The sequence below is a fragment of the Psammomys obesus genome, unplaced genomic scaffold (genome assembly GCF_907164565.1).
Source record: "Psammomys obesus unplaced genomic scaffold, mPsaObe1.curated_primary_1811, whole genome shotgun sequence".
NCBI classification, from domain to species: Eukaryota; Metazoa; Chordata; class Mammalia; order Rodentia; family Muridae; genus Psammomys; species Psammomys obesus.
Window position 1 is genome coordinate 44844304 of NW_026585895.1, and position 18646 is coordinate 44862949.

At 43.2% G+C, this 18646-nt stretch overlaps 1 pseudogene; it reads right to left on the reverse strand.

Annotated features, from left to right (window-relative positions):
• Positions 1–5913: 5913 nt before the first annotated feature.
• Positions 5914–6826, reverse strand: LOC129671530 (olfactory receptor 1J4-like; annotated as a pseudogene).
• Positions 6827–18646: the final 11820 nt, after the last annotated feature.

Here is an 18646-nt window from a genome sequence, read left to right on the forward strand (position 1 = left end):
TTTCTTTCTTTCTTTCTTTCTTTCTTTCTTTCTTTCTTTCTTTCTTTTTTTTTTGTTTTGTTTTTTTGTTTTTTGTTTTATAGCCAAACCTGTTAGGAATACTCAGCCACCTCCTTTCAGGCACTAAACACCTTCAATGCCATCTTCATCAACTCCTAAATGGGGGTTTGGAGACCATCCTCAGCCTTTTTTATGCTTTTATTTTTTTTCCCTGAATATCTGCTAATGACTGGGAAATAAAATGAGTAGCCAGGACCGTGGCTCCCACTGGGAAGTCTGGGTCAAGATGGGTATGTTAAATCATGGTCTCTGGTAATTGCTTTAGAAAAATGGCTGGATATTTGTCAGCTCACTGTGTAATTTTGCAGAGCTTATCAAAGTTAACTTTGCTTGAGACCATTTCCCTGCCCTGAAGGAGGCAGCAGACTGTGAGGTCCCTCTTTTGGGGGCCATTTTGACCCAGTTGATAGCCCCAGTTAGGTTCTGTAGTCGGCACCTCAGTGTCACCCACAGGGACATTTTGTCCACGAGGTGGGTCTAGTCTGTACTACCTGGCCGCTGCCTGAACCTCTCTGAGGTGGAGCCCTGGATAACATAGAGGTCATGCCAAAGGCCTGGCAAAAGTAGCAGAACTCCTTAATATAGGTGGTGGGTTGCCAGAGGAAGAGACTAGCTGCTTTTCCATCTGGGAGAGGTCTTGGAGGGAGAAAGGAACATGAACTCGAGTATCCCCCTCAACTGAGGCCACTTCCCAGAGAGGGACAAGGATGGTGTATAAAGGCTATGGAGGAAGGTTTTCCCCTGGTGGAGTATAGGTCAGATTAGACCAGGTTAAAAGAAGATAAAGGCTGCTGTGGCCACAACTAAGAGCACTAACCAGTGTACGATCACAGCAAGCCACATGCCCGGTGATGGTGGTGCACATCTTTAATCCCAGCACTCGGGAGGCAGAGGCAGCAGGATATCTGTGAGTTTGAGGCCAGGCTCGTCTACCAAGAGAGTCCAGGACAGCCAGCTCTCTGTGTAACAGAGAAACCCTGTCTCAAAAAAAAAAAAAAAAAAAGAAAAGAAAAGAAAAGTAGATAAAGGCAGTTTTATTACATGGTACTTCCAGGCAGATTAACTGGGGCCAGGAAAATCATGCACCAGGCTAAGGCAAGGGGGTTTTATAGGTCTTATGTGAGGGCTGATGATGTGTCAGATAGGAGCTGGGATTGTGCCCATATGTGGTCAAAACTAAACTCTACACGGGCACTCTTGAGTGGGTTGCCAGAAACATGGTGGTGAGGGCTGATGATGTGCTTGTAAAGAAATTTTAATTGAGAACATGGCTGCTCTGGCAAGACGTCATACCCAAAAGATCTTCTAGGTCTGTGTGACCTGGAGCACAGGCACATCTTTAATCCCAGGAGACCAAGGCAAACAAATCTCTGAGGTCCATGCTAGCCTGGTACAGAACGAGTTCCAAACAGAGAAAAGCTTAGGTCCAGGCATGGTGGTGCACTTTTAATCCTGGTGCTCCGGAGACAGAAGCATGCAGATCTCTGAGTGCTGTTCGGGAGTTTGGTTGAATCAGTGAGTTGAGAGGCAAAAGCGGTGGAGTTGAGTTTGTGGAAGTTCAGTCTGTGGAAATCAGAGGCAGTTTTACTGAGAGAGTTTTACAGAGAAAGGTTGAAGAAAGAACAAACTAGACACAGGTGAAGAAGACAGAAGGAGCCAGAGAATGAGGAGCCAGAAGATTAAAACAGATTGCTAGAGTTAGTTTGAGGTGAAACAGAGCAATTCAGTGAGAAACTGAGAAAAGCCAGATTGAATCAGTCAGCTTGGAGAGGGGTTTGAGCCAGAATAGCTGAGTTGAGCAAGCCAACCAGAGTTCAGAAAGAACTGGAAAGAGTGGGCTTATTCAGCAATTAAGTCAAAGCTTCAAGGTAGCAGACAGAGGCAGTAAACCTCCAAGACAATAATTACAACAGGTGAGTAAGTTACTTTAACATGTGTTACCCCGGAGTTTTCTCCATCTGGGTAGGGTTGAGGGAAGGAGAGCAGACAGGGTTTTCCACTTGCGCAGGTGTGAGCAGGGGTTTCAACCAAACACCTTTAATTTGTGCATACTATGGAATGTTTTTCTTTTCCTCCTTCAATTGTGAAGCATTGTTTTGCTAGGTATAGTGATCTGGTTTGGCAGTTACTCTCTCCCAGAGTTTGAAATGTTATTGTATGCACTCCTGACTTTTCTGCTTTCTGTTGGAAATTTTGCTATTATTCTAATTGGTTTGTCTTTATGTGTGACTTTGTGCTTCTCTTTTGCAGCCATTAATAATCTTTCTTTCTTCATCATCCTTAGCGTTTTAACTCTATTACAAAGTGTGGGTGTTCGTTTCTGGTCTTGAATGTTTAGCAATTTATTGTGCCCTATATACAGGATAGCTATCTCTTTACCTAGATTAGAGGGATTGTATGGTTTTGGTTTTGGTTGTTTTTTTTGTTTGTTTGTTTGTTTGTTTTGTTTTTGTTTTGTTTTTTTTTGGCTATGGTTTTGTTGAGTGTATTTTCTATTCCTTTAGCTTGTACTTGTCCTTCTACACCTATGCTTCTAATTTTTTTCTTTTTTTGTTTTTTATTTTTACTTTTTCACAATTTATTCACTAAAAAATCTGATTAAAGCCCCTTCCCTCAACTCCTCCTAGTCTTCTCCCTCCCTCTCCCTATTTCCATCCATCCCCTTCCCTAGTCAACTGAAAAGGGGAGTTCTCCTCCTCTGCCATCTGCCCATAGCTTATCAGGTCTCATCAGGACTGCCTGGATCCTCTTCCTCTGTGGCCTGCAAGGCCTCATCACCAGGGGCAAGTGATTAAAGAGCAGGCAATCGAGTTCATGATAGAGGCAGCCTCTGCTCCCCTTACTCAGAGACCCACATGGAGACTTAGCTGGCAATCGGCTACATCTGAACAGGGGGGTCTATACCCTCTCCATGCATGGCCCTTGGTTGGTGCATCAGTCTCTGCAGAACCCCCTGAGCTCAGGTTTTTTAGCTCGTTGGTTTCCTTGTGGAGCTCCTGTCCCCTCCATGTCCTCTATCCCCTGCCCCCTTCTTCAGTAAGACTCCCTGTGCTCTGCCCAAAGTTTGGCTGTGAGTCTTAGCATCTGCTTCGATTCCCTGCTGGGTGGACCCTCTACAGTACACTCCCATCCTGATTCCTCTCTTCCACTGCTCCTGGTGTCTATCCTGTTTGCCATTCTTTATGAGATTTAAGCATCCTCCGTAAGGTCCTCTTTAGTGTTTAGCTTCTTTAGGTCTATAGTTTTTAGTATGGCTAACCTATATTATACGGCTAATATCCACTTAGATGAGAGTGTATTGTGCTGGCTTTGGCAGCACATATACTGAATTTATTTTTTTTAATGATGTCCATTAGATCTCACTTTCATGCTTCCTTATTACTTACCATACAGCCACCTCGCTGTTGACTCAGTGGAAGAATATTTTTATTTTTAAGATTTATTTTTTGTTTTAATTAAAATATAATTACATTTTCCCTCCAATCTTTCCCATGCTCCCTTCATTCCCTCTAAAACTGATGGCCTCCTTTTCCTTGATGATTACTGTTACATATCCAGACATAAATATTCAAATATAACCTGCTGAGCCCATTTGTGCGATTGTGTATATGTGATTCCAAGCCTGACCATGTTGTATTGAGCAACCAGTCAGGGAGCTGAGCTGGATCTAACCTAAAAGCCTTGTTTTCTATGGTGAAGCTTTCATAGCGCCAGAAGTCACTCTGCATTTGACATTGTAACAATGAGCACTAGGAGATGTGTGCGTGCTCTGACATGCTTTGAAGGTTGGTACCTCACGTCTTCATCTTGTTTGAGGTGGGTCTTGTTAGAGCTGTGGGTCGCAAGTTTCTAGAGATTCTCGTGTCTCTGCCCCCTGTTTCCCCTGAGTGACCCGGGATCGCAGGCATTTGCACTGCTGCTGCCTCTGGCTTTGGTGTGCATTCTGAGGATCGGAACTCCGGTTGCTGGGCCTCCACAGCAAGCCCTCTCAGCCAACGAGCCATCTATCTCCCTAGTCCAAGAAAGAATTCTTAAACTGGAAAACAAGTTGTTAGATGACAGATAGGTTTAAACATAGTGAGAAAAAAAAAAACTGAATAATGCCCCAAAGAAGACATGAGATTTGGGAACATACTCAAAAAGTTAAAATGTATATTATTTCGGGACTGAGAACAAAAGAAATATTAATTAGATCAGAAGTAGTACTTAATGAGATAGTAGCTGAGAATTTTCCAAAACTCATGAAAGCAATACCCCATACAAAAGACTCCAACAATACATAAGGATGAATACACAGAAAACTGGACCTTCTCATGCCCCAAGATAATGAAAAGCCAAGACAAAAGAATAGTTTGACAGAAACTACAAACAACACAGGTCCCTTACAAACATACGTTCTTGGTAGCTGAAATCTCAGCATCAATAAAAGAATTTTAAACATAATAGAATTATGTTTTTAATTTTTAAGTGTCTGTTTTGCCTGCGTGTGTGTGTGTGTGTGTGTGTGTGTGTGTGTGTGTGTGTCTGTGCGTAATGTGCATCCTTGGTGTCTGAAAGCCAAAGAAGTGCATTGGATCCCCTTAACTGGAATTACAGGCAGTTGTGAGCCACGATGTGGGTTGTGGGTGCTGGGAACCAAACCCAGATCACCTGAAGAGCAGCCAGTGCTTTAATTACTGAGCCTTCTCTCCAGCTCCTGGAATACATTTTCAGGAAAACAATATACACAAATAAAAAGTGTACACACCAAAACCACTGGAAATGTCCCCAATCAAGATTACAGCCACTTTCTTTGGAAGTTCTGGAAATTGGACAATTAGGATGGTTAATCATATATCTTAAATGTTTAAAACAAAAAAAAATTCCTATATTATGTTATACATGTTATACCTCAATTTAGAATTTTTGACAGAAAGCATAATCACAATTTCTATACAAAACACACAAAAGTAGAAAATAACATATTAACAAGCTAATTAGAGCTGAGTTTGGTGACACACATCTTCAATCCCTGCACTCAAAGACAAAGGAAAGTGAGCCTCTGTGAGTCAAGGCCAGACTAGTCTACATAATGAGTTCTAGGACAGCCAGGACTACATACTGAGACTCTGTCTCAAACAAAAAAAAAAATTAATCCCCAAAACAAATTAGTAGGGGAAATAAAATAACAGAAATACATAATCACAATGCAAACAAACATTTGTAATAAATGTCTCAAACAGAAAACAGCAATGTGGAAAATATAAACCCAAGTGTACCACAGGTACTTTAAATGTTGATAATTGAATTCCCTAGAAACATAATTTTCAGAGCACATAAAGAGAAAAATTCAACTTTACATTGTTATAAAGTGAATACATCAATGTGTAAGGATGTTAAAAAGTAAAATTATGCTATGATGTGTGCTGACTGAACTGGCCAATTTCCATAGTGTAATCATTCCTATGATGTCTGATTTCAAGCTAGTAGTGTGATGTCATAACTGGGGAAAACGTATACAAATGGCATAAACCCAGCATAAACCTGCGTCAGCACATGACGATACATGAGTCAGTTAAAAGGCATAGATTATAACACAGGATGATGAGCAAGCAAAAGCTAATGGTAGGAATCAAGCCACTCGGGAACTAAACGTGACCCAGTTGACCTGTCAGGAACACTGTGCAGGACTTGGGATGTAGCCTCCTATTAGTGAGTCCCTGAGCTCCACCCCCCAGAACCACATCAAACATCCAAACAAAAACAGAAACTCCTGGGCATGGCAACTAATGCTAAACACTCATAACTATCAGTTATACAGCAATTTTAGGAAATGTATGGAAAAGTGTCCATAGTAAATGGAGTGAATGTCTGTCACTTAAAGAAGTTGGTCCTAGAGACAACTGTTTCTAGAGCCTGTTTTATATCTTGGTTCCTCAGGCTGTAGATGAAAGGATTCAGCAGGGGTGTGACTACTGTATAAATAACAGAAGCAACTATGTCTTTGTCGCTGGAGTTCTGGAATGAAGAGAAAAAAAAACACCCGCAAGTGCCTCATAGTACAAAGACACCACAAAGAGATGGGAGCCACAGGTAGAAAAGGTTTTCAAGAATCTCTTTGTAGAGGGGGCCCTCAAGGCAGTGCTCCCTATGTGAATGTAAGAGCCCAGGATGGTACTCAGAGGCAGGATGAAAAGGAATCCTCCCTCAGTGAAGATGACTAGCTTATTGAGGGAGATGTCTGAGCAGCTCAGCTTCAGGAGGGCAATGAGGTCACAGAAGAAGTTGGGCACAGTGTTATTGGCACAGAAGGACAGAGAGCATGGACACAACAGAAGAACCACGACCCAGCAACTAGGCAGATGCAAAGCTCCTCCCTCATGACAGTGATATAGCACAGCGGATGACAGACAGCCACATACCTGTCATGGGCCATCACTGCGAGAAGGAAATTGTCCAGGCAGCCAAACAGAACAAAAAAATACATCTGAGAGATGCATCCCTTGTAGGAGATGGAACGTTGCTGAGACTGAATATTTATCAGCATTCTGGGAACAGTAATGGAAGCAAGGGAGATGTCAGAGAAGGCCAAGCGGCTGAGGAAGAAGTACATGGGGGTGTGGAGGCGAGAGTCCAGCCTGATGAGCAGGATGATGAGCAGGTTCCCCAGCACCGTGGTCAGGTACATGGCCAGGAACAGGGCGGAGATCATGGCTTGGTCCTCTGGCCGGATGGGGAGCCCCAGGAGGAGGAACTCGGACACGCTGCTCTGGTTCTCTGTCCTCATGCTGCTCTTGTCTCTGTTAGGAATTAGAAACAGATGAAACACCAGTGAGCTTAGTGGTCTTTTCTGTATGACTCTTCTTCTTTGCTTCAGGTGCAGGTAATTATCCTGTGTGTGTGGCTGGAAATTTAACAGTGAAGAAATAAAGCCAGCGCGTCTAAGTCGGCAAGCAGGAGCACCAGGCGAAAATGACGATTGGGCTTGACTGGCAGAACACCGCTCTGAATCCTTCCTAACAGAAATCACATTTAGCACTCACCACAACATCCAAGGATGCTATACAGTGTCCACTACTTTTTTCAAAAGTTCTACAAAAGGGTGCCACTCACATTTCATACATCAGGTAGTTTACAAAGGATTTCCACATGTTTTATTTACCTTCTTTAACGGAAATAAGTATTTGAGGACAGTGAGATGATGGCTGGAGGAGTTCTCAACCTGTGGGTTGTGAATCCTTTGGCAAACCTCTGTCTCCAAAAAAGATTTTTTTTTTTACCTTATGATTCATAACAGTAGCAAAATTACACTTATGAAGTAGCAACAAAAATTATTTTAGGGTTGGGGGTCACCACAACATGAGGAACTGTGTGGATCCCAGCATTAGGAAGGCTGAGAGGTTACACGTCTTGGACAGGACATTGCAGCGAGTCATCCTGTAGAAGCTTGCCCCTCACCAAGGCACAGGCCATTACAGGACATGGTGCCAGTGCAGAGGCCTGACTATGTATCACCGCAGGAAGCCGAAGCAAGGCACCCACGAACCCTGAAACGCTACAGGTAAGGCCCTGCAGGAAGGAGTCAGCCTGTGACCTGGAGGTGTGAGAGCAGGCTGAACAGGCCAGCTTCCTCTGGCTTCTACACGCTGTTTCCCTGCGTAACAGTGAGTTAATGAGCCCCCACCACCCAAACGTCGGATCTGGGGAAAGATAATAATTTAATTTTACCGAATGCCATATACCAAGCACGGCACTGAGTAACTTATATACGCTGGTTCATTTATTCGACAAAATATTTCTGTATAGTTGGGCTGGTCGCTGTTCCCGAGTAATGAGGAACCTGTTTCTAAGCTGAACTCACTCACTAAGGCCACAGACATGTAGAGGATCCGTGCTGGTGATTAGACCCCACTGCGGCTGACTGATGCTGAGCTCTCTTCATCGGGTAAGACAGAAATGAAACACAAGCGAGCCTATCTGCCCGATGAAGAACCACGACTGTAGAAAGCCCACCAAAGAGACATCTGACTTCTCAGGCACCAGCCACGCTGGTGATACGGACATGCGCTGTGGGTGCACACCTCCACGCAGACGCTTGAGTTGCTGATTTGTGGTTGTTTCTTCTTGTGTTGTCTCGGAGACGGCGTGGCACCCACAAAGGCATAACACAAAACGCAGAACTGATATGTAAGATTTTACGCACAACACTTGAATAACTCTCTGTCGCACGGAGACATTTTAAAATAACACGACACATTCAACAATACATAAAAATCGCATCTCAGAGGGATGAACTCACACTCACACCCATGCACACGCAGAAGCGCGCACACACAGGACAACCAAAATGCAAAGTCAAGTCCATCACGGAAAGCCACACAAAAACATACCAGTTACATAGGTGTGCCTCAGGTATTCAGGGGGCAAAAAGTACACATAGTGCACACAAGCACCCCACTGGGAATAACAGCTCTGGTTGCCACTGACCTGTGCCTGCCACACATGAAGCTGTGCTGTCAGCGAAGCTCTGAGCCCCCTTTACTCACAGGCACAGAACATAAACATTACCTCCAAATGATCCAAATGGCAACACATGCACAGATACACGCACACACACACACACACACACACACGTGTGTATAAAAACAAGCAAATCTAGAAGACAGTTTCAGACTGCTGAGTTTATATTGTCATCTTCAGACCCTCAGTCTCCTCTCTTTGGCTGCGTCTGCCCACAGATGAAAATGAAGGAGGCAACAGAATGAGAGCATGGCAAGTATTTCAGGCCAAACAGACTGATTTGGAGACTCCCAAGTTCCCATAAATAAATGGGCTACTAGAGTGACCCTAATTCACATTTGTGTGTCCTCGATCTGGAGGGAGAAAGACTAGTCAGCTACATACCAGAGAGAGAGAGAACATGGAGTACACATGCAAAACACGTAGACGCAGAGACACTTCTTGCCCACCAAGACCCCAGCTGCCTCCGACCTCTGCCAGCCCTTGGTTGCTCAGGCACCTAATACCCGCCTCTCTGAACGCTTGGATTCCATTAAGGCCGACAAGAACAAGAACAACAACAAAACGGACACCTCATGCTATCTCGGGACCTCCTGACCTTTCTCTGTCTGTCCTTGAGCTCCGGAATATAAGCAGGAGGATGCCGAAAGCCTCAGGGAGAGTCCCGGAGCTCCTGGTTAGGAGAAGAACCAAGCAGAATAATTAGCTTCTATCCCTGCCAGTCCTTAGGGAGCAGGCTGAGCAGGGGCAGGGCGGGAGACAGGGGAACTGAGCAGGCACCTAGCTGCTCCCCCAAGTGTCACCTAAACGTGCGCCTCCAATGTCAAGGATACTAGTTCAGTCATGGACCCACCACTATCGCAAAACACCTGACACAATAATCTTGTGGAGTTCAAACTATGTTATCCCAGTTTTGGAAGTTTCGGTGCCATAATCAGTGTCTCCACTGTTTCCTGCCGGTGGTGAAGAAGTACCTCATGTTGGGAGTTCATGGGAGAGAAAGGACTGCTTGCATCTGAACAAGAAGTCTGACAGACACCCTTGGCCTACACCTCACTTCTTAAAGTTTCCCTTGCCTTACAGCACTGCCACCCTCGGACCACGCCTTCGACATGAACCTTTGAATGAGACCCAGCCAAGGGTCATTGTCATCTCTCAGTCAAATACAGAATCATGTCATGCAGAAATGGGGACAGTTTAATTTTTTTCCTTTCCTATGTTTAGCCCTTTAATGTCTTTCTCTTGTCTTATTCCTTGGTATGGGGAGGTTCTTCTGTGGCTATCGACAAATACAAGACAATCAAAGAAAGTTAAGTATCGGGAGTCTGATTGTTGATTGAGCTCGCCCATGAAGATCCACCAGAGCGGCCCTGTAGCTTTAGGGATTCTCATGAGCTGTTCTGTAACAGCACAATACAAGGCCACCCCCATTTCAGTTTAAAGTGCCAAAAATGGGTTTGACACGTATCCTGGTATCTTCCACTGTTGGGAAAATGGGAAACTATCATATTGTAAGTGACCCATTTTTTTAGCTGGAGGAATTTAATTTCTAGAAACAAATGAAAAATGACTGCACAGATCTTCTGGGAAATAGGTAAGACAGTACTAAGATGAAAGTTTATAACTATAAATGCTCACATTAAAAAGAAATTAAAATCTGAGATGGCTCAGGGGTTACATGCCTAGTGACATGAACTCAATTTCTAAACCTATGTAGTAGAAGGAAATAACTTCCTCCTGAAACTTGTCCTCTGACCTACACACACACACACACACACACACACACACACACAAAGGGAGAGACAAGAATGGAGAGACAGAGAGAGAGAGAATTAATTATATAAAAATAAACACGTTGTGCTAGAGAGCTGTCTCAGCGGGTTAAGAGCACTGGCTGCTTTTCCAAACGACCCAGGTTCAATTCCCAGCACCCCATAACAGCTCACAAACCTTTCTAACTCCAGTTCCAGGGAAGCCAATGCCTTCTGAATTCCATGGGTAGTAGGCACACAAATAGTACACAGACATACACAGACAAAACACCCATTAAGTAAAATAATATTTAAAAATTTTTAACTCAGATTTCAAACAAATAATGTAATGAGGTACCTCGAGGCTGTAACAAAACAAAAAGCTAAACTAAAGCCAAGTAGATAACAAGAAATAGTAAATATTAGAATATTTACTTATATTTAATTAAATAGAGACTAAAAGAATATTTACTAATATTTAATTAAATAGAGACTAAAAGAACAACACATGGACAATCCAGCAAAGAACTGTTTTGTTTTGTTTTTTAAGGTTAACAAGATGGACGCAGTCATAGTTTAAATTAGACATATCTGATAAGAACTGTAATTTTAGGGTCTCACTATCAGGTTCTGAGGGTAAGCACAAAACCCTGTTGCTGAAGACACCACATATCTAAATCACGGAACTTGGAGACGTCGAGCTGTTAATCAGCTGAAAAATTGATCCCTGCTGGCTAGCTTTCATAGTCCTGGAAGGCGCTGTGAACACTCCCAAAAGAAAAAACTCATCAGTCTTACCCGGTTATGAACCCTGCAAACTGCAAAAGCACCTGGTAAGTTATGTCCAGATTATATGAATGTATGAAATTTCAAACAATTAAAAGTAATAGTAATTTTATCATACCATGAGCTTTTTCGAATACAAAATGGAGCTGCTGAGGCTTGTGAACTCAGCTGTTTTTAGGAATTCTAGGGGCAGTAGTGACACAAATAATGAGGAGTATCTAACTGCTTTCTGATTGAATTTGAGACTTACCCCACAAGACGGGACTTCCGTATCACTGGCACTGTTAGCAGTGCACCTCAAAGAAATTGGGGACCAAGACAGACAGAGAGAAAAAGAGAGCGACCGTAGTCAAGTCGGAAACTATTTCAGAACCTCAAAGTCGCGCTGTACCACATACTTAGTTACCTGCCACTCGCATACCTAGGATGCGCCTGGAGTTTATCATTCTCTCTAATGTTTGTGCGGGGAGGTTGAAGCTGTGTCATAAACATGCCAGGACAGCAGTTCTGTTATCAAGCCTTCCCTAGGAACCGAAGTGTGCGGCCGCGAGCTTACATCAGGCATCAAATCTGCAAGCGCCAGTTATGTCGTTTAATTCAGCATGCAGCAGACTTTCAGGAGTGCTTCTAAAGCAGACATTGGGGTGGTGTGGGTTTTTATTTGTTTTTGTTTTCACTTTTATGCTCTTAGTGTGAAGGTGTGAAGCCACATGCTGAAAGACACACAGTGCTTGGCGAATAATGATCTTGAGTGTTCCCTGAAATGCAGCCTGCTTGGTGCTTTATCCAGGGAAGGTTAGGTCACAGACCACATACAGAAGCCAGGGACATGGGAGCCAGGAAATGGCCACCATGCCAACACTCTGGTACCCGGTAGACACGCCTCTTTAAGAGCGAGGGGAGCAAAGCAAGCAGGCGGTCATCTCAGTGGGAAACAGGAGCGCACAGTGACTTATGCCTCCAGCTGAGATCTGACAGCCACTAGTATTTACTAAACTAAATATCTCAAAATGCAAACATCTCTGGAAGAAAATCCAGAGGTCGAAGGTCAAGTACTTAAATTCAATACTTGGATAAGAAAAAAGATGTCCTTGATTTAAATCACCTTTTGTGTGAAAGAGGCAGCTGGACACACTGAAGAATAAAGAGGGGATGTAGCAAGGCGGAGTTTGGCAATGGGTCTGAAATGAGCCTGCTTCCTCTGTTCTTGCCAAAAGCAATCCCCAATGGGCAGTTAAGAAATGACTCATGAGTTGAGAACCTGCCATATCTCGAATGTTTATAACACATGTTAGGCTAAACCTTTGGCTTCATCTCATTTTACAGGTCAGGCTATTGAGCTTTACAGAGTTCAACTCCAATGTCATAAGACCAAGAGTCCAAAGCAGAGATTTGAACCAAGATGTGTGTGAGAGCAGATCCCAAGCAGTTAACCGCTATCCTGGTGCCAAGAAGGCACACACGGCATTGTTGAAGGCCAGTAGAGGGAAGTGCCCACAGAAACTGGATGGCTTCCAGTCAGACGGCCAAATCTGCGCATTTAGCTTAAGGGGGACGCAGCTGGGAGCTGCCTAAAAAAGATAAGACAGCATAAAAATGCGTGTGCTTGCACAAACAGATGCATCATAACTTTAGTTTCACACCTAATTAAAGTGTAAATGTTACATAGCCACACATACATGCAAGCAGCCATAGAGCTCACTGACGGATGGTCTTTTATAACCTGAACTCAGCCCAGATAGAAAAAGACATCGTGTCACTGCCACGTGAATTCATACAACTGACAAACACCAACATACATCATGCTAACCATGAATATTGCACCCAGTCAAATCTCAAGAAAAGTGCACGCTACATGAACACAGATACTCATACAGCCAAACAGTCAAACAGAGCACAAACCCAGCACCTGCAAACACACAATCAAAAAAGCAATGATTTTCAGATCCCTGTAATCTGCACCTGTCTTTTTTACATAAGGAAAGTGGTTATATTAGTCAATTGTCTACTAAATTTAATTTATAAATTTTGTAAATTATTAACAAAAATACAGCGCATTCATGTTTCCTTAAACACACAAATCTATTGGCAACTGATAATTTTCCATCCTCCTCTGACCTGTTACAACCCTCGATGGATTCAAACACTTTCTGTCCAAGTCTGTTCCCTAGCCTATTCCCTGAGACTTGCTGTCTGTTCATAAGGACCGGTAACCAAGAAACAGGAAAACGTTCTCATAACCAGTGGACCTTGAATACTGCATGTCTGTCTTCAAGCAGCAGAAAAACAAAGGTGTGTATTTACCAACAAGACTGATACACAGGGAAAAATAGGCCAAGCTTCTACTGAGAAAGGAAAACAACGCTGACCAACTACCTAATTTCCTGCATTGCCCATGGAGGGGGTCTGTGATGGGACTAGGTGGTCTGACACACAGGAGATACAGGAAGACGTGTGCCTGGCCTTGATGCTGGTGTCATGAAAAGCACCAGTGGACCTAGTCGCCCTGGCTTCTGATGCAAGCAAGCGCGGTGGGTTTGTCCTTCCCACCGTACCCCTCGGCACTGCTCCCATCTTCTAACGCTCGCATCCCATTGCTCTCTGAGAGTTTGCAAGGCTTTCCATTCCACTGAGACGCTCTGTAGAGCAGGGGGTCGGGGCTTGGTCAGGAGACAGTGGGTGGGGCTAGTGAGACTGATCTCAAGGCCATTAAATGCAGATTGACTTGAGAACATTATCAGCTGGGCCCCTTGTTCACTGTGTACCCTGACCAAGATCTTAAGTTCTGCCCTAACTAATAACGAAACATAAGGAAGTATAGAACCCATGGAGAGATGTAAATTTATCATAGTCAATTCAAAATCCTCCTGCACAGTAATAGTGGTAGATAAACCAGTTTTATCCTTAACATAAATATTAAGAATAAAACTATCAATGACATCAGCACCATGGCTGAGTAGTTTTCCAGCTTCGTAGCCAGCTCTTTAAGTCAAACCAGAGAGTGCACTAGCCTACCAGTGAAGAATCCCATCCTGGGAAGACACTGGCCACTGCAATTCTAGGAGTAGAGCACCCTCTAGAAGGAAAATTAGTGATATCTGACTAAGCTTAAACAGTCCCGAAATGGCTCCTTTCTGGTAAGGCATGGTGTTAACGTTAGAAAAAAAACGTGATAAGGAGGTTATGGAAAAATCCATGGCATATCTGTGTAACTTTGAAACTACTAGGGGAAAACTTAGGGGCATTTTCACATTGGAGCCTCCAGTTTCGTTTCTTCACAGTGCCTTCATGTACATTGTCCTATCAGGCCATTGATCAAAAATGAATAGCTGAAGAAACTGAAGATTTCTTTATAACACTTCAAAAAAAGAAATGGCTGCCCTGCGGTCCCTTCACTTGGGAGGCTGAGGCAAGAGGACTGTGAGCCTGAGGCTAACCCTGAATACGTAGTTAATTAGAGTTAAGTTACCCTGCACAGGGGACTATGCTCACTCCAGAAGCCATGGTTGCCAAATAAAAAGCCCAAAATCAAGTATGGGATATCACCCCTTATATTTCTAGTCTGAGGTGTCCCGGAGAACCTCAAAACAATATGGGCTACTTGCTCATATTGATTTGCTCTTGGTTGACCACAAACCTTCATGCTAAGACTCTGTTGTTTATAATACCATACGCACTGGTCATAAAACAGGGAGAAATCAACCCAGTGCTGGCCGGGAAGCCTCCTCCCACTGGCTAGCTCCCATAGTACGGGAGAGTGCTACAGAGCCTGCTTAGGGAAGCCATGACGGTTACTCAGCTGTGAACCCTGTGAAATGCAATAATGACGGCTGCGACTAGATATGCTCCTACATGCATTAGTGGCAGAACTGTTACGGGAAAACCAGCTCCCTGTGATTCCCTTTAAGCCTGCTCCACAGGAGGAAGCACATGCCCAGTGCGCCAAATGTGCCAAAGAACCCATGGTTAGGGGTTCACAGGCGCTGGAGGTGAGCATGCTAGTATTGTTTTCCTGAATAGACAGAGTATCAAAATGCACTCTAAATTTGCATCTCTTTCTACCCATAGATCATGCTACCACCTAGGTTAGCTGTCAGACTTCATCAGAAAAGTTTCTTTTGTGCAGTGGATGTAATTAGCATAGAAACTCACAACTGATCAAAGTGCAGAAAGTGTCAATGCAGTGCTCAGGCACAAACAGGGCATATATATCTTTTATGGATGAAGGAAAAAAGAAACTTTTCATGATAAACCCGTACTAAAGCGAATCATGACCCTGCCAGTGCTACAGAAGACACTCGGGGGGGGGGGGGAATTCTATACATGGAAAAGAAAAACAAGCACGTCTTGAAGGTCACAGGAACAAATAAACTGTACAACAAGTATTAAATAAGCAAATGAGGATTAGAAATAGATCAAAATATAAGAACAACAAAGTAACAAGAGTTAAAAACCTTTCCATAATAACTCTGAATGTTAACATCTCAATTCTCCAACAAAAAGACAGAGACTAACAAAACAACAGTTTGAATTTAAATAATAAGACATATTTCTTTGTTACCTACAACGAAGACACCTCACTGGCTAAAACAAATATAGCCTTAGGAAGAAAGGATGGAAAAGGATAGTCCCAACAAATAAAACTTGAAAGTAAAATGATGCAGCTATGCTAATCTATAATAAAAATTTTAGAAGAAATAAAGAAGGCCACTTGTGTTGGTTAAGAAAATAGTCCTTTAAGAGACCATTACAGTTCTAAACATATACTCACTGGGCATTGGCATAGCCAGTTTAATTAAGCAAACACTTTTGGATGTAAAGGCATAGGTTGGCCTGACACAGTCAGAGTAGGTGACTTTAATACCCAGCCTCATCAATCCACAGGCCATCCAGACCAAACACATCAACAAAGAAATACCAGAGTTAAGTAACATCATAGATCAAATGGGCAAAAAAGATATCTATAGACCATTCCACACAAACGCTGCAGAATGCACATTAGCCTAGCAACGCATGGAACTTTCTCTAAGAGATCATGTTTGGAGACACAAAGAAAGCCTTGTGAAATACAAATAATTTCCTGTATCCTGTCCGATCGTGTGAATAAGATTATAAATCAATAGCACCAGAAACCGCAAACACCACCAACCCCAACGGAACAGCACATTACTTGGTGAATTCGTCGTTGAAGAAATCAGGAGGATAAGTTCAATAATTTCCGGAATCAACGTCCTCTCTCTCTCTCTCTCTCTCTCTCTCTCTCCTTCCTCTCCTCTCCTCCCAACAGCTCCTTCTCCCCATCTCCAACCTGCTTTCATATACATGAATGGTTTCATGTATCTACAAAACTTTAGCACCCAGAAATGATGGAAAACATTCAGGATTAACCTTCCGTTTCTCCCTTGTTTTGCTTCTGATTTAGATCTCCAGTGCTAGCAATTCTGTAGAAAACTACATGATTTATTCTCCTTTATGGTTCTGTAAGATTACATTATATGTGTGTAGATATAGTATTATATGTGTGTATGCTTCTGTGTATGTGTGTATGTATGTATGTATACATCACATTTTATTTACCTGTTGACAGACACCTAAACTGATCCCATCACTTGGTTATTGTAAATGTCACTGTGATAAAGATGGGTGCTCAGACATCTCCGTGGTTCTTTTACTTGGAGCCCTAGAGGTACATACTGAGAAGTGAGATAGATTTTCAGTGTTTGAGGAACATCTATGCTGACATCTGCCGTGGCTGGATGGGCTGACATTTCCACCACGGGTGTATGGGAATCTCTTTTCCCAACCTCTTTGTCAGCCTTTGCCAACATTTACCTCCTTTGTGGTGACCATTCTGACCTAGAGGCAACAAAATCTCCATATCGTTCCCATTTGCATTTTCTCAACAGCTAAGACTATTAACCATTTTTCATATTTATTGCCCATTTGCATATTATTTTAGAGCTTTCTATGTATTTCAGAGGTCAATTTGTTGATGGTTGGGGTGTTTAGATTGTTTTTAGTCTTTGTTCATTCTGGATATTAATCCCGCCAGAAACACAGCTACCAGATTTTCCCACTCTCTGCCAGCTGTCTCTTCACCAGTTATTCTTTTTGCTGTGCAGAAGTGTCTTACGTCATCCAATAGAACCACTTGCCAAGCCTTAGTTCTATTTCCTGAACTAGTGGTTTCCTTTGCAGAAAAATCCTTGCCCACCCCTATATCTTGAAGTATTTCCTTTTAACAGTTTGAGGTTTTATAGTAAGGTCTTTGATCCTTCCTGAGTTGATTTGTGTACAGGGTAGGAGACAGCGATCTGGTCTCATTCACGTACACAGGGATGTCTGCTGTTCGCAGTCCTGTTTCTTACAGGGCTCTTTTCTCCGGTGTGTATTTGGCCGAGTAGTCAAACACTGGGTGGCTGCAGCTGCAGGAGCTTATCCTGCCTCTTCTACTGCATGCTAATCTGTCTTCTACCCGCTGCCTTTGGTACTGTAGCTTTGTAGTATGCATTGAAATCAGGAATTGTAGTTTTGCTCGGGACTGCTTTGGCTACCCAAAGTGTTTTGTGATTCCATATTAATTTTAAGATTTATTTTTCCATTTCTGTGAAGAATGTCATTGGAGATGTCGCAAGAATTTAACTGAATCTATAGGTCACACTCAGTAACTCTCATGTTACGAATGTGCTGATCATAAGCCTGAGGTCTTTCCATTTCAGTGTTCCTTCTATTTTTTTTTTTTTCAGTATTTTTAAAACTCCATTGCAGAGGACTTTCACTCCTTGGTTAGGTTTGTGCGTAGCTATTTCATTGTTTACTTATTTTAAAATAAATTTTTATTTATTCTTTGAAATGGTCATACATGTATACAATTGTGTTTTGATCAAATCCTCCACACAGTTCAACTCTCCATGCCCCCATAACTTCTTGTCCTTTTTTTTTGTTGTTGTTGTTGTTTTGGTTTTTCAAGACAGGGTTTCTCTGTGTAGACCAGGCTGGCCTTGAACTCAGAGGTTCACCGCCTGCCTCTGCTTCCCAAGTGCTGGGTTTGAAAGAATGCGCCACCACTGATGGCTCGTGTCCTCTTTATTTACTAGTCCACTGAGTCCAGTTAATGCTGCCCACACACGCATGGATGCAGGGGCCTCTCCCTCTTCCTGCAGCCGGCAGCTACCACCAGCTTCTGAGTCTGGTGTGGGGCCTGGGGGGCACTGCCCCAGTCCGTGCCAAAATTGTGGCTGCCTTGGTCTTGTACAGGCCTTGTGAACGTGTGTTAGCACGGATGTGGAGCCAGGAGACAGCTGCAGATGTCGCTCCTCAGGTGCTGTCTAGCTACCTACCTTGCTTTTTAAGTTGGAGTCTCCCACTGTCCTGGAACTCATCAGGCAAGCTAGGCTATCTCCACCCCTCCACCCCAGCCTTGGGATTACAAGTATGTTTCCTTATGTCCACTGAATGTTTGGTTTTTTTAATGTGGGTTCTAGGCATCAAACTCTGGTCCTTATAGTTGCAAGGCAAATACTTCACCAAATGAGCTAATGTCCCCAGCA